Consider the following 15,632-nt stretch of genomic DNA (forward strand, 5'->3'; position numbering starts at 1 on the left):
ATATAATGCAATCTCATCTATGAAGCATATTAAAAGCTAAGGATTTGGAGTAACTCGTATACAATTCATTTTTTTTTCATTCATTATATGGTTTGAACAAGTGTGAAAAAATCAAATTTTTATTAAGAATTTTTTGTTCACCAATCTATGTTAAACTAATCAGCAAAGATTTGGTCCTCTGAGTTGCAGTGATCTTGAGAAAAAAACTTAACTTTTAATCACTATATCTTAAATGAATTTTCATGTTGAGGTGATCTGAGTTTGATCAACTATTCTCGATACAAGTTAGTTTTGAGTTGATGGTGTAAGTAAAGGAAAGTTTTACCAAGTTCTACTTTATGAACTGGATGCTATTCACAAAGTCAGTTTCCTAATACTCACTATAGTACTTGCTATTCAATTGAGATAGACGTGACTCATTAGTTTGTTTGTATTCTCTTTGGATTTTGTTAAAGAAGACAGTTGAATGCTTTATGAACTAAAATTTTTGTGGTATCAACAGGCTTGTGCATCTTTTGAGCCAAATTACTAGCCCTAGTGACATTTGTTGTTGTTCAAAAGTGGCACCATACTAGACTATTTGCAAACAACCATGCAGATAGGCATTATATAGATAGACATGGGAACATCTTTCCAAGTCTTTAGTACATAATAAATCAATTGTGTTTCATAAATTATGTTTTTGATAGTTGATTTTTTTAAATATTGGCCATCAAAAATTACTTAGTATATCTCATCTTTTTTTTGCACAGGAGCTTGCAGTTCTGAAGAATCTGAAGAAGATATTGTAGCAAAGGTATATTTGGTGTTCTTTTTTAAGTGAAAATGTGACTGGAAATTTTTGTATATTGTCATATTTCACATGCAGAAAGGTCAAATTGTAAATAGAGGTGAAGTTGTATGGATTTAAGTTTCTTCTTCATTATTTATAATGCTCTTGATTCCACCTTTGTAGCTGTAAAAATACTTGTTTATTTTCACCTTTCCAAATACCCTTTACCAGGTTCTTAAAGATTCCAAAATATCTTGGGCTGACCCCACTCCAGCATGTCCTAACTCCTACTTGGTTCACAGACCTAACTCCTTTTTATATCTGCCTTCCTCTTACTACTCCATCTGTAGGTTGCAAACAAATCATCCTTCTTCCACCAATGAGTCATTCCATTTAAGAAAGACCATGTCTGACAATATCAACGCACAAAAAAATAGGGAGACAATTGCTAGATTGTGGTCTAACTTAAAAAGAAAAGGTGATGAAAAATGTTATTGTCCTTGCAAAATGTGTAAGGGCTTAAAGACTTGAAGATATCTAATCACAACAATTGAGCAATATTGTAGGCAATATGGTCACATTGAAGGGGGAAACAAATATCGCCCATTGGTATGTATTTTAATAGTTTATAAATTACATAAGACATGATTTGATGATGACATCATGGTCATGGTTAATATAAGGTCATCATTTTCATAAAGGTCAATGTCCCTAAGTTTCATGTTATGGACCATGACAATTCGAAGAATGCAGATTTCCAAACGAGGGAACATGGAGGTGTGAATATTGAAGTAGAAGGTAATGATACCATGGAAGAAGACCAGGATGATGAAGATCATGATGATCAAAATGATCACGATGATCAAGATGATCACAATGATCAAGATGATGATGATGATGTTGATGCAGAGCTTGATGTACCTTTACTTGAGAAGGCATACTAGTCCCTATATGAAGGCTCCAAAATAACTCTTCTTGTTGTTGTATTGTTGTTGGTGAACTTGAAGGTTATGAATGGTTTATCCAACGTAGCAATGACACGTATGTTAAGGTATGCCATCTTCTTTCATTATTTTACTCGTAGTTCCCTTACAATTAACATTGGGTTCATGTAGCAATTAATATTATTTAAATCAACAAATTATATTTTTGGTCGTAGGTTGAAAGGTGAGTGTTTGTTACCACCATCAAACATTCTACCTTTCTCGTACTGAGAATTATCTACCATCATGAAAGATATTGGAATGGAGTATCAAACAATACATGCATGTCCGAATGATCATATTATATATCATAAACAGCATGACTTTGCAACACAATGCCTTACTTGTCATATCAGTAGATATCAATCATATCGATTAACAAAAAATGTGTCTCGCAAGGTTCTTCGGCATATTCCCATTATTCCACGTCTGCAATGATTATTTAGGTGCAATAGCTTGGCACAATTTATGGATTACCATGCATGCAATAGAAGTCAAAGTGAAATTATGAAAATGCCTACATATGGTTCAGAATTTAGTGAATTAGAGGAAAAATAGCCACACTTTAAAGAAGAACCTCATAATCTCAGACTTTCATTAGCAGCAGATGGTGTCAATCCTTTTGGAGAGATGAGATCTACTTACTCGATGTGGCTTGTTTTTGTTATCAACAATAACATACCTCCTTGGTTGTCCATAAAGAGAGAGCACATAATGTTGACACTGATTGTTCTAGGTTTTTTTTGATTTAGTGGTCATCTAAATTAATTTATTATTACTAATCCATCAAATGGTCATAATAATTATGTAATGTTTGTGTTTATTCAACTAGGTAAGTACCAAGTTAAAGATATCAACGTATATATTGAACCCCTTATCGACGAGTTGGTGGTGTTATGGAATGGGGTTACTATGTATGAGATTTATAGACCAATAGGACAAAGAAAATTTCAATTTCATGCAATGCTTGTATGGACAATACATGATGCCCCTGGGCTAACACATTGTTGTGGTATGTTCTCTTCTTGACACCTCTTTTTTGGTATGTCAAAATTAACACATTTAATCTAATTACACATGATCTTGTAGGTCTTCAAACAAAGGGAAAATTTGCATATCCAGTTTGTGGTCCAAAGACGAAATCTTGTCATTCAAAAAGTTTAAGAAAGCAGGTGTTTGATGAGAATAGATACTTTCTGCATAGAAATCATAAGTACTGAATTACCAAAAAAAAAAATTCAATGGTTTAGAAGAGACTATGTCAAAGCCACAGAGAATGACACCTCACCTATGGAAGTTGGCATACAATAAAATAAATCGTCAAGGTAATATCATTCCATTTGATGGTTTTTGTTTCAAATTTATATTTTGATATTGTGTTTTGTTTACTGATAATGTGATTGATGCTTGTGAAGGTCGTTAAGGCATCAATGACCAACTTCCAAAAGGACTAAAATTTTATCCTACGCAATTTTCCATACTATGAGAAACTCCCAGTTGTCCATTTGTTTGATCCTATACATGTTGGAAAGAATGTAATAGAGACATTATGGAAAATCTTGGATGGAAGGCGTGACAAACATCAAATTGTCAAAACTTGTAGTGACATTGAAGAATCCAACCATGCAATGAAAAATGGCATTTGATCAAATAACAATGGAGATTAGATTGATACAATTGCCTTTAGTTGGTTATTGTCAAAGCAACAAAGCAATGCTATAAAAGAATTCATAAAAAAATTTGATTTCCCACAGGATTTGCTGTGAACATAAACAATTTCATATCAAATAAAAGTGAATTTGGGCTAGGGTTGAAAACACACGGTTGGCATACATTTATTAAGGTAATTCATGTTATTTTGCATTCACTATATATTTATATACTGCATGTAGTTTCAATTGCATTCTTTTATAAAATATTGACAAGATCATTTTACAAATATTGCAGTACGTTCTACCTCTATCGCTCCCACACCACTTCACCAATAATGTCAAACTAGTTATATATGATCTTGGAAAATACATGAGGTGGTTGTCATCTAAAGAAATCAATAAAGAAGATATAAATTATTGGAAGAGAAAAATTTCTATTCGAATGTGTGAAATGCAAAAGTGTCTACCTCCACATTTTTTCAATGCACAAGAACACTACCTCATACATTAAGTTGACGAGATTGAATTGTGTGGACCTGTACCAACCAGGTCAATGTGGATGTTTGAGAGGCACTTGAAATTTTTAAAAGGCTTGGTTTGATAGAGAGCACATCCTAAGGGTTCTATGATGGAGGGATATATGGTATACCAGACCATGGTGTACATTAGTGAATATCTTCCTAAGTTTGTAGCAAAGATCCATGTAGATCGTATTTGGGATCCCAACTCAATTAACAAATTCGAAGGGGAGTACTTGATGGGCAAAGGTAGATCGAGGAAAGTGAGGTAAATGTAAGATTTTATTATAGTTAATTAATTCTTATAAATCTTCAATATAAGTTATTTTTAATTGGTGTATTTTTTTGAAACACGTGATCAAGAGTGGGATGCAATACATTTGTATATTGAGAACAATCTTGATTGGATGATGGAATGGATTGAATGATGTCAACAAAATGGTTGCTCATTAACATGGGAAGGTGTTGCTTCATTGGTTATAGAAGCTCATTGTAATGGAGATTCCAATGTTATACTGATGGTAGTTGATCTAGTAAAGGGTTTAAGAGGTGGAGAGGTACGTAGAAATTTATTAATGATCATAACTCGACATATGTTTTGTATCAACTCACGATGCAAATAATTTACACACACTTCCAAAATTGTAGGTCAAGCACCACAAAGCTATGTACTATCATGGCCACAAATTTCGCATAAAAAGGTTGGATGACACAAAGAAAACTTGTGATTTTGGGATAAGTGCATTTTTTGAGGTCACCAATATATCATCTAGAAATGACATACATCCTCAACAATATCAAAATCAATACTATGGCATCTTGGATGATATAATTGAGTGTGAATTTAACACCTTCAAAGTAGTTCTATTTTTCATCAAATGGTACAGGTTATGATTAAATCAAAATGATCCAGATAGAATGGTTATTCAACATGATAATGGATTTACAATGATCAATACAAGGTCATTTGAGCCAGTAGGAGATGAGCCCTATGTTCTTCCAAGCCAATGTGAGAAAGTTTTTTACTCAGAGGTTCCACATAAACAGCGTTGGTCAGTTTCTATTAGGCATGATCCAAGAGGAAGGTCGATACAGTATAATGTTATGGAAGAAAAAGATATTGAAGATGATGAAGAAGCAAATGATGAAGATCAAGATGATGGTGATGACGATGATGGTGATGATAATGATGGTGATGGTGATGATGATGATGATGGTGATGATGATGATGATGATGACAATGGTGATGATGGCGATGATGATGGTGATGATGGCGATGATGATGGTGATGATGGCGATGATGATCATGATGATGATGATGATGATGACTACAAATGTTGTCACCCCTTCTGTTGACGATCTTACTTTCCATATATAAGGAAAATTTGTTCATATTTGTGATGTTTCCTATTGTTCATGTTGTCTTCTAAGTTATTTGTAGCAAACGTGTATCATGTAATTTTTAGCTAACTTAAGGTAAATGATTAACATATTCAGGAAATTTGATTGCATATTTATTGTGTTCATTTCTAATGATCACAACATATGTTATTTATAATTACCAATGTTTATATTGTGTCTGATTGTCACCCTTTTTTGAAACAGTCAATTGACTATAGGTACATCATCACCCCTTCTATTGATGATCTTGCATTCCATATATAAGGTAAATTTGTTCATGTTTACGTGTATCATGTAATTTTTAGCTAACTTAATATAAATGATTAACATATGCAAAAAAATTTGACCCGTTTGGCATGGATTGTGCACAGTGACATGGATCACAGGGTATAAATCAATAAATAGACATAATTTTCTTATATTCTTCTTGTTTATCATTGAGCACGTATGTTATAAATAGACATATTATATAATCATATAATGTATATATAGACAAAGAAGGTCTGTACAGAAATATAATTGTATAATCACTTTCAACTTACTACATTTTATATTTGTCACTTTCACTTTCCATTTGATGGATTGCATGACCCACCAAATAGGTACTTGTCAGATCTATCTACATCGAATGAGGGAAATGAGGCAATGGTAGATGAAAGCTCTACATGTAGTACGGCTAAAATAGGGAGATCAACTAGAGGTCAAAAGAATAGAAAAAAATGTGATAAACGCATGCAATTTTTCCTTGCTAATGGGGGGTCATGTTCTTATGATGATGAGACCAAAGGTGACATCAAGGTGCCCTTTCAATATACACACATTGAGAAAGAATGGGTACCCAATGAGCTACCTCCAATTATCACAGATTTTTGTGTTAATGAGAGGATATATCGCATTGCTCCATCCTCATTACATGGTTTGGACCTATTTTCCATGGATGGGATAAAGGTATGTTACAAAAAAGTTGTCAAATTGTTCAAGTATGTCATTCCATGTTACAATTACAATGATTGGATGCGGATTGTTCAATATAAAAAAAGTATGTGTAGGTATGGGGTATCAGCTAATTATATACAATGGAAAGAAAATGATCAAAGTAAAAGATTTTCTATGTACATTGATGGGAGACCAAAAGCAATAGGTAATATTGCAGGTTTTATAAATAGTATGTGACTTTCTTCAACTAGTAAGCAACCCAATTGCATATTTGAGGTGCGTGAGGGGAATAAAGTTTTTGTTTGTGCAATAAAATCAATAAGTGCAGGGGAAGAACTGCTAATCGATTACAATTTAAATCACATAGATACAAAGTTACTATCATGAGGGTTGTAAGTACTAATTACCATTTTGTTAATAAGTTTTTTTTTGTTGTCTATTGCTTTCAGTTAGCTGAATTTTTTATGTTTAATCTTTGTGATAGGATGATATGGATTTGAAAGATGATAGAGGTCACTAGGATGTTACTCCCACCCCTTCTTCAGCGAGGGTAAACCTTTTTGAAATTATAAAAATTAGATAGTTGAAAAATGTTATATTATTATGTTATTTTATTTACGATTTTTGAGTTTTTATGATAGTTTTACTGATATTCCTCTCACAATTTGATGTTCAGGATAAAGGTAAAGCACCAGCAATAAGTATCAAGCCACTAGCTACACCTTCTGATGAGGATATTGTTGAAACTCCAAATTTCACAAAAATGTTAAAGAAAAAAATTTTAAAAATTAATTTAGAAGTAATGAAAATTTTGGATGAGGCAACTATGGAATCCGAGGAGATGATGAAGAGGCTATCAGATTTGAGAGCGCAAGATCATCGTTATGAAGTAAGCTCCAATGAATCTTTAGTTATAACAAAAGTTCAATAAAGATTTATATTTTATAATATTTTATGTTGTGAAGTAAAATATGTAATATGTGCAAAAATTGTAAGAAAATCTAACTACTAAATTCTTGTTATACAAGATTTTTTGGCAACTGATCCCCAACTTGGTCAAGGACAACGTGGTGAGGCTGGTAGTAGTAGAGCTCCGTGTAAGGAAACTTGGCAATAAAGAATATAACCGTTTCCACATAACCCAAATAGATCTGAAATAAACATGGAATTAAAATCCACATGCAAGAGAATAGACAACATACCCACAAAATTGTGACACAAGATATACCCTGGGAAACCCTCATTGAGGGAAAAAACCCAGCCTCCAAAAGCATCCATCATCATGTATTATTTAGCAAAAAATACCATTGCCATACAACCATGGAAGCCTTCATGGCCATAGCCACAACCGAGCAAACTATGTGAACAAGCATGAATCCACACATCCCATGCCATGCTTTCAACCTTCACAAATGCTCCCTTGGCTAACCTGTCAAGCCTTGTCCCGCTTGACTCTTGCCTTTCTCCTTCTTGTCACTCTCTTTCTCTACAAAAACTACCCTTGTGGCTGCTTATATAGTAGCAAGTCCCACAAAACCACCAAGTGGTATTACATAAACCATGTGCTAAAACCATGTGCTACCTAACCCACTGACCCCACATTTAATATTGGGCATTTAATTCCTTTTTCCAATATTAAATAATTACATAAAATATTTTTACAATGTTACAATACAACTCATCAAAAATATTCCATGGGAATCTTTACATGTTGCACGTCCATCTAGATGCAACATTACATAATAAAATAAAATAATAAAATAACAATATTATGCAATGTGTGCAACACCCATTATCTCAACAATCTCCCACTTGTTGTATACATTGCATGGGGTCAATCCGTAGCTACATAAATGAACAAGGGAACAATCCCTCCCAGCACATCCACCATCATGGATCAAAATACACCAAGTGCTCCATCCTGGTACCCGCAACAAAATCAAATTATCCAGCATCTCGAACATGAATGATCTCACCTCCTATTATGCCACTCCCACTGGACATACATAGAAGCCATCCAAAGAGAAAACCACCCAACCTGTTGCATTAGAAGATCATAAAATCCTGTACCAACTAAAATTCCAAGCACAAATAACCTGATCCAAAGGTAATCACATGTATCCATAGTTGTCAAAATATCCATAGCTGAAATAGCACCCACAGCAAGTGCCAAACCCATCCAACTATCCATACCTCAAAGGTATAACAAGTGAATCTCATATCACCGACATATCCAATCTACAACCTGCAATCACAAGCTTCAAGAGCAATACCTACCACATATATACCAAGAAGCTCCCACTGCAAAAGATAATGTCAAATCTATAACCAATCCACTCAACACATCTCAAAGAAGTGAATCCATGTAGCATCAAGGACATCCACAATACATAAACTGATATCTTGCAAGAACAACTCTCATAACAAGTCTCCAATAGTCTCCCAAATTCACCACAACCAAAAAAGGAAAGAGATAAAGGAATAACCATGTCATCTCTCACATGACATACATGAGCACAAACCAGTGATCACAATCTCTAACCAATCTCAAATCCAATGTAGGCAAAACTGAACATCCAGGAAGATAACCAAGACCAAGAGAAACCATGCAAATCATAACCTGTATCATGTCCTTCTACACACACCTCTAGATGTAAACTGTGCAAGGATGATCTCCTCCTTTAAAAAAAAACTCCAACAAGAAGCCTCAACAACACCCAAACCATACCATATAACTAATCATGGATGTAAGCCTCTCACAAGAAAATCAAACTCAATAAAACCATTCCTAAACCAAGGAATAACCATTCCTAATCCAAGGAATATGCCCAATATAAAACCATCTCCCAAACTCAACCAGCATAACAACATATGCACATGGAGATAACCAATGCTAAAACCATCTCTCAAATGAACCCTCCAGAACTAACTCATGTACCATAGCTCAAGATCCATATCCATGAAAGACAAGCATAAATATAATGCAACTAAGATAAACAATGGGCTATACCTCTCAAGTAGCAAACCGCCGAGTAGACCAAGAGTGGGGAATGAGAATGCTCATCAAGATACCCAAGTCTCCAACCAAGACTCATCTAAGAAAAATCTCCTCTCAAGTCCATATTAGGTGACTGCCCCTCGGACTTTCTGCTGAAACCATCAACTGTCCCAACAAATACTTCTCTAATCTAAGAGAAATCAGCGTCACCACCATCTCTAAGTATCCAATAGCACCTATAACCAATCAATCCATGCCAACTCCAAATGCAACGTAGCAATATCATGAAGTATCCAGCTTATGATCAGTGTACTCAATACCAAGAAACTAAACCAAGATAAATGTCAAAGTTCCAACCATGGCCTCAGGAACATAAACATGACAACATGATCTTACCATCTCAACTAAAGAGATAACATGCTCCATATGAACATACCATAACATGTCACAACTCTAAATGCGTATCAAGAGTATACCATGACATAATAATGAAACCATCCTCACACCAAGGATAACATGCCAAATAAAAGCATAAACCACACCTTTGCCAAGAACCCTGTGAGTCCTCAAGATGCAACCATCTCCACACACCATGAAGAAAACCATTTCCACATACCAGGAAGAACCATCTCCACATACCATGAAGATAACCAAGAACCCCATGAGTCCTCAAGATCTAACCATCTTCAAACACCATGAAGATAACAAGTGCACCATGCAAATGTCAAAGATGCTTCTGCAACAACAGGATCTAAGACAAACCTCCAACATTTGCAAACACTCAATAAATATATCAATGCCAACAACTCCCACTCAACCGTGGTACCAAGTCACCTTTGGCATCATAAAATCCATCCTCTCCAAACCAAGAAGATATAAACCAAACCAGGAACTAATCCTGCACTGTCACCCCATCACTGTCACAAGCTTCCACTAAAATGTGTATCCAAGCTATCCATGACATCATGATGAAAAACCATCCTCTAACCATGAGAATCAACAAAGGCATCAAACCATCAAAGAACTCAAAGTGCACATCATGAGCTCCTCAAAAGAAATCAAATAACCATGATCCTCAACCAAGAAGATATACCACCATAACTGAATCAGAAAATCCAAGCTAATGAACATCAAGGATGTACCTGTATATCCAATCATGTCATGCCAAAATCCATGACACCATGATCACATCCATAAACCGAGCATCTGGCTCTCAAAGTATGTCCAACCTGTCAGCATAGTCAACCACAATCCTCCACCATGACTGTACCTGGTAACAACATCTCATCCCTTCAACATGAAGATAAAATCATGTGACTTAGGGCATAGACAACCCAAATCCAAGCCACCAATCTGAATATGCATCAATAATGAAAGATCAATGGGCAAAGACAACCCATAACCAAGCTATAAATGCAACCTGTAAGTATAGACCGCTTACAACACTGCACAACTTGTAGACCCAACAAGTCATCATGCATATCCAAACTAAACACTGATAACCATATCATCATGAGACCAATGTGAATATGAAATGAGTATACAATGACATCAAAACTTAAATCTCCAATGCCATAAACTCATAATGTTACCATAGTCAAAATATATCTATAAACTGTTCAGATCAATTTATCACCAAATAAATCATGCCAAACTTGCACCAAATTTAAATCATTGTGTAGATCTCTCCAAGAGCTTTCCGTTGACTACTTGAAGTCCAAAATTCGACTCCCTATGCCCAAGTTATGCCCTAATCCGTGCTCAAAATAAACAACATCTGACTTTAGGGCACTTAAAACCTGACAAAATTTCCAAATCATGGAACCAAACCTACACCATGTTGTAGTGCTCTGAATTAGCTTTCCAACGCCTATAAGAACTCTGAAATCTGATATTCTGAGAGAAAGTTATGGCCATTTTACTAAGACAGCCTTTTTACCATTTTCAGTACGATTTTTCATTTTTTATTTTTTCAGTGACGAAAATTCCGATGGGATTAAATTTGACGGCCATCATGAGCTGAAACCAAAAAACTCTTTCATTTCCTCTGAACATGGCCAAACTAGGGCATATTATATATCAAATTTTATGGAAATGTCGACCCGGATCCAATGGTGAGGTCTGTTTTTACCTAGGAGGTCATTTCTGCATGCTACCCCCCAAAACCCTCATTTAAATGAAACATCCGAAAAAAAAATTTTGTCCAACAATTTCACATGCCCAAATCTTTTAACATCCCATCATAACAGCAAATCCAAAACCCTCAGATCTGCAATAAATCATTCATATATCTTGCCCTTTTCTTTTATCCTCTCATGCATTCCCATGGATTCAATCTAGGGTTACAAATAATAAAACCATAGCTCTGATACCACTTGTAAAGAAACTTGGCAATAAAGAATATAACCATTTCCACATAACCCAAATAGATCTGAAATAAACATGGAATTAAAATCCACATGTAAGAGAATAGACAACATACCCACAAAATTGTGACACAAGATATACCCTGGGAAACCCTCATTGAGGGAAAAAACCCAGCCTCCAAAAGCATCCATCATCATGTATTATTCAGCAAAAAATACCATTGCCATACAACCATGGAAGCCTTCATGGCCATAGCCACAACCGAGCAAACTATGTGAACAAGCATGAATCCACACATCCCATGCCATGCTTTCAACCTTCACAAATGCTCCCTTGGCTAACCTGTCAAGCCTTGTCCCGCTTGACTCTTGCCTTTCTCCTTCTTGTCACTCTCTTTCTCTACAAAAACTACCCTTGTAGCTGCTTATATAGTAGCAAGTCCCACAAAACCACCAAGTGGTATTACATAAACCATGTGCTAAAACCATGTGCTACCTAACCCACTGACCCCACATTTAATATTGGGCATTTAATTCCTTTTTCCAATATTAAATAATTACATAAAATATTTTTACAATGTTACAATACAACTCATCAAAAATATTCCATGGGAATCTTTACATGTTGCACGTCCATCTAGATGCAACATTACATAATAAAATAAAATAATAAAATAACAATATTATGCAATGTGTGCAACACCCATTATCTCAACACTCCGACTGCCACTAGTAAAATAATATTTTAGTCCACAAGTTAGAAGGAATTTTTTATTTCGAACATTCAAAACTTCTTAACTCTTTTATTATTTCAAAATGTCTTTGCTAACAATGTATTATTCAAGTCATCCAGTGCAGGAGACTCCTACGAGGTCAACGGACGCCCATATGAGATTGCCAATTGCAATGTCGACAACAAGAGGACGTCTAGCTAGTAAATCCTTGTTTTTATATATTTGGTTTTGTGTTAATTATGAGTTGATAATATGTACTTTAATCTTGGGTGCATCACATAGTGTATTATTTTTTTTGTGGTAGGAGATGCACCATCTGGTGCGCCGCCAAATGCAGATCATAGTGCATGTATTGGTGATAATTCACTGTCATTTCTTGGAGCTACCCGTGTTTCTAGCACGGGAGCTATGCATACATCATTGTTGATTAACAATGATGAATCAATGCCTTTGAAATGTCCTAAGATTCTAGGTACTTTAAATAAAAAAATTTATAGTGTAATAAGGATTTTCTTGCAAGACGTAAACATGATAGGAAGTGGTGAATGCAAGGGCTTTTCATGTGGAGTGATGCCTCGTGACCTTCTTTAGTATGTCGTATTGTGCAAGTTGTTTAATTATTTTGGAATTCCTTTTTATTAGGGGTTTGGTAGGATCATCTGAATTATCAATGACCTTTTGTCTATACCAGTAATTCTCTAGTTTAGTAATTTAGTACATTGCAATTTCATGCTTTCAGTAGAAGATACTAACCAATTGTTCTACAGAGAACCAAAAGTGGGAGTCTTCTTTCATATTCAATGTTCAGCTTTCAATGATTTTTCACATCATTACTATTGCTTGTTAGAATTTTAGAGTGCTCACTTTCAGGTTGATTGTTCATTTTAGCAATATTTGTTTTTGTAAGAATTTTCCTAAGGGAAAAATTCACCTAGAAACTAAAGAACTCAAACACAAGCACACAGTAGACCAAAAATGGATATGATCAATTAATTAGAGTATGTCCAAATACATTTCTCTATTCAGAATGTGATGTTCAACACACTAGGAGTGCCTGTATATAAAGACCTCTTAGGAAGCACCTAGAATGTCTCTAGAAACAACCAGAAGATAAGACAACTAAGCACCTTATCCAACATTCTAGATGAATGGATAAGAATGACAGAGTGTCATATGTGTGTAGAAGATTCTTATGTTGTAGACACCATGTGCTTAAAAGAAGTGCAGATCCCTGTGATGTCATCAAGACAACTCACAAGAGTGCACAAAATCCTAAGTGTCTCACAAATAAAATAATACAAAATAATTAAATAATGCATTAACTTAAGTAAACTTAAGTAAGTGTAATAAGTAAATACTTATTTAAACCAATAGTTTTCCATAATATCCCAGTGACAACATCAATCCACATGGCCTGACCACAATGTTGAAACTCAGTCTCTGATACCAAATGTTTAATCCACACGACCCAACCACAATCCTCGTGCAGAGTTGAACTGCATGTCTCTGCATAATCCAGAATCGCAAAGTTACCCCCGACAGGACTGTACTGCAAAATTTGACAGTCAAATCACTGTCGTTGACCAAGTCCTGCCCATGGCAGACTTCTTTGCCTTTACAATCTGGGGCATTTATTTTAAACAATATTCAGTCTCCACATCCCATGAATGTGGGACTAAGACTTCAAAGTTTCAACGGCAGAATGGATTTAGGTGACATAATTCGATGGTGAATCTCTCGAATATTCCCTACACATCCTGGCAATAGAAGCAAAACATGCGGCAATCCTGTGTACAGACCCACTACCCAATCCACTTCCACCACATGTCACAGTCTTTAATCCATGTGGATGCAGAGTCAGCAAGAGACACTCGTCACCATGTCATGGCGTACCTAACACATAGCCTCTGTGCATCCAATCCTACGGGAACACGCGTCTACATGTGGTGCCCACCTCACAACCCAATCAACATCCGACTGTATAGTCCCTATCAGCATTTCGTACCCACGATCTACACAGGCATCCTATCAATCTACTAAGTTAGTCACCATGTGGACTTTTTGTACATTTACGTACGGATTCGTATAGTACGAAAGATCGTGCAAGCTGCCACATCATCTAGTGGGTCCAAATTTCTGTTGACGTCATCAATTTGCTATCCTAAAATTGATGACCATCTCAACACCAATCTAGGGTGATTTATAATTGTTGCGATGGTCGAATGATAGTCAAATTTAACCCTGTCATTCGCTGATGCAACCCCTATCCAAATTGATTTTGGATTTTGTAGTTTGACTTTAGGAGGCCATAACTCGCACATCCGATCTCCAAATCAAATGCAATTTTTTTTTTAATTGGGTAGAATTTTCTAAATTTTTTAGTTGTGCAACTAGTTTTTGATTTTGGTTCACGGATCATTCAAAAATTGCATTTTTTGGCAACTATACCTGGATAATCCTGCATTTTGCAACTTCAAATGCTCCATACGGGCACATCTGGAGTCGAAAATAGGTTTCATTTTTTTTGAAAGTGCATATTTTTTTGTCTACTTTCTAGATCTGGCATTAGATTATAGGGTTGTGTGGAAAAAAATTTCACTTTTAGAATAGGGCCTTTCTTTGCTTTGCAATGCTTCAGAATTGTAACACATTGTAAAGTTTCAAGTTTGTACTCCATTAAGAGGTTGTAACAAGAAAAATCAAAAGTCCACGAAGGCCAAAATTGGAAAGTGACCCATTGTAATCACACTACTAATAAAGTGCCCAAAGCATCTATTTTGGGGGGGTTTCTTGATTTAGTGAAAAGGGGTGGTGTTCTTCGTGTTGTGTTCTCTCTTTTCTGCAATTTTCTTTCATTTTTTGCATTATGGGAAACTTTAAGTTTGCTAAATTAACTCTTCATAACTATGCTTCATGGTCAATTAAAATGTTGTATCACTTAATGCATAATGGAGTTTCACAATATGTAGATGGTACTCTTCCTAAACCAGCAGGTGATAATGTTTTTGCAAGTGATATTTTAAATTGGGTAGCAATGGATAGGAAAGCCCTAGGTGATATATGTTTGGGGGTAGATGATAAAATCATGTATCAAATCAAGAAATATACTACATCCAAGGAAGCTTGGGATACCCTCGAAAGCCTTTATGGTAAAGTGTCTGAAGAGGATGTGTTCAAAATTGAAGATGAACCTGTATCCTTAGATCCTAAGTCATATGACTCCATACAGGACTTCATCATTAAGGTGAATGAATTAAGGACAAAACTTACTG

Source organism: Cupressus sempervirens, chromosome 11, assembly GCF_028749045.1.
Source record: "Cupressus sempervirens isolate cs-2001-9-10 chromosome 11, ASM2874904v1, whole genome shotgun sequence".
NCBI lineage: Eukaryota > Viridiplantae > Streptophyta > Pinopsida > Cupressales > Cupressaceae > Cupressus > Cupressus sempervirens.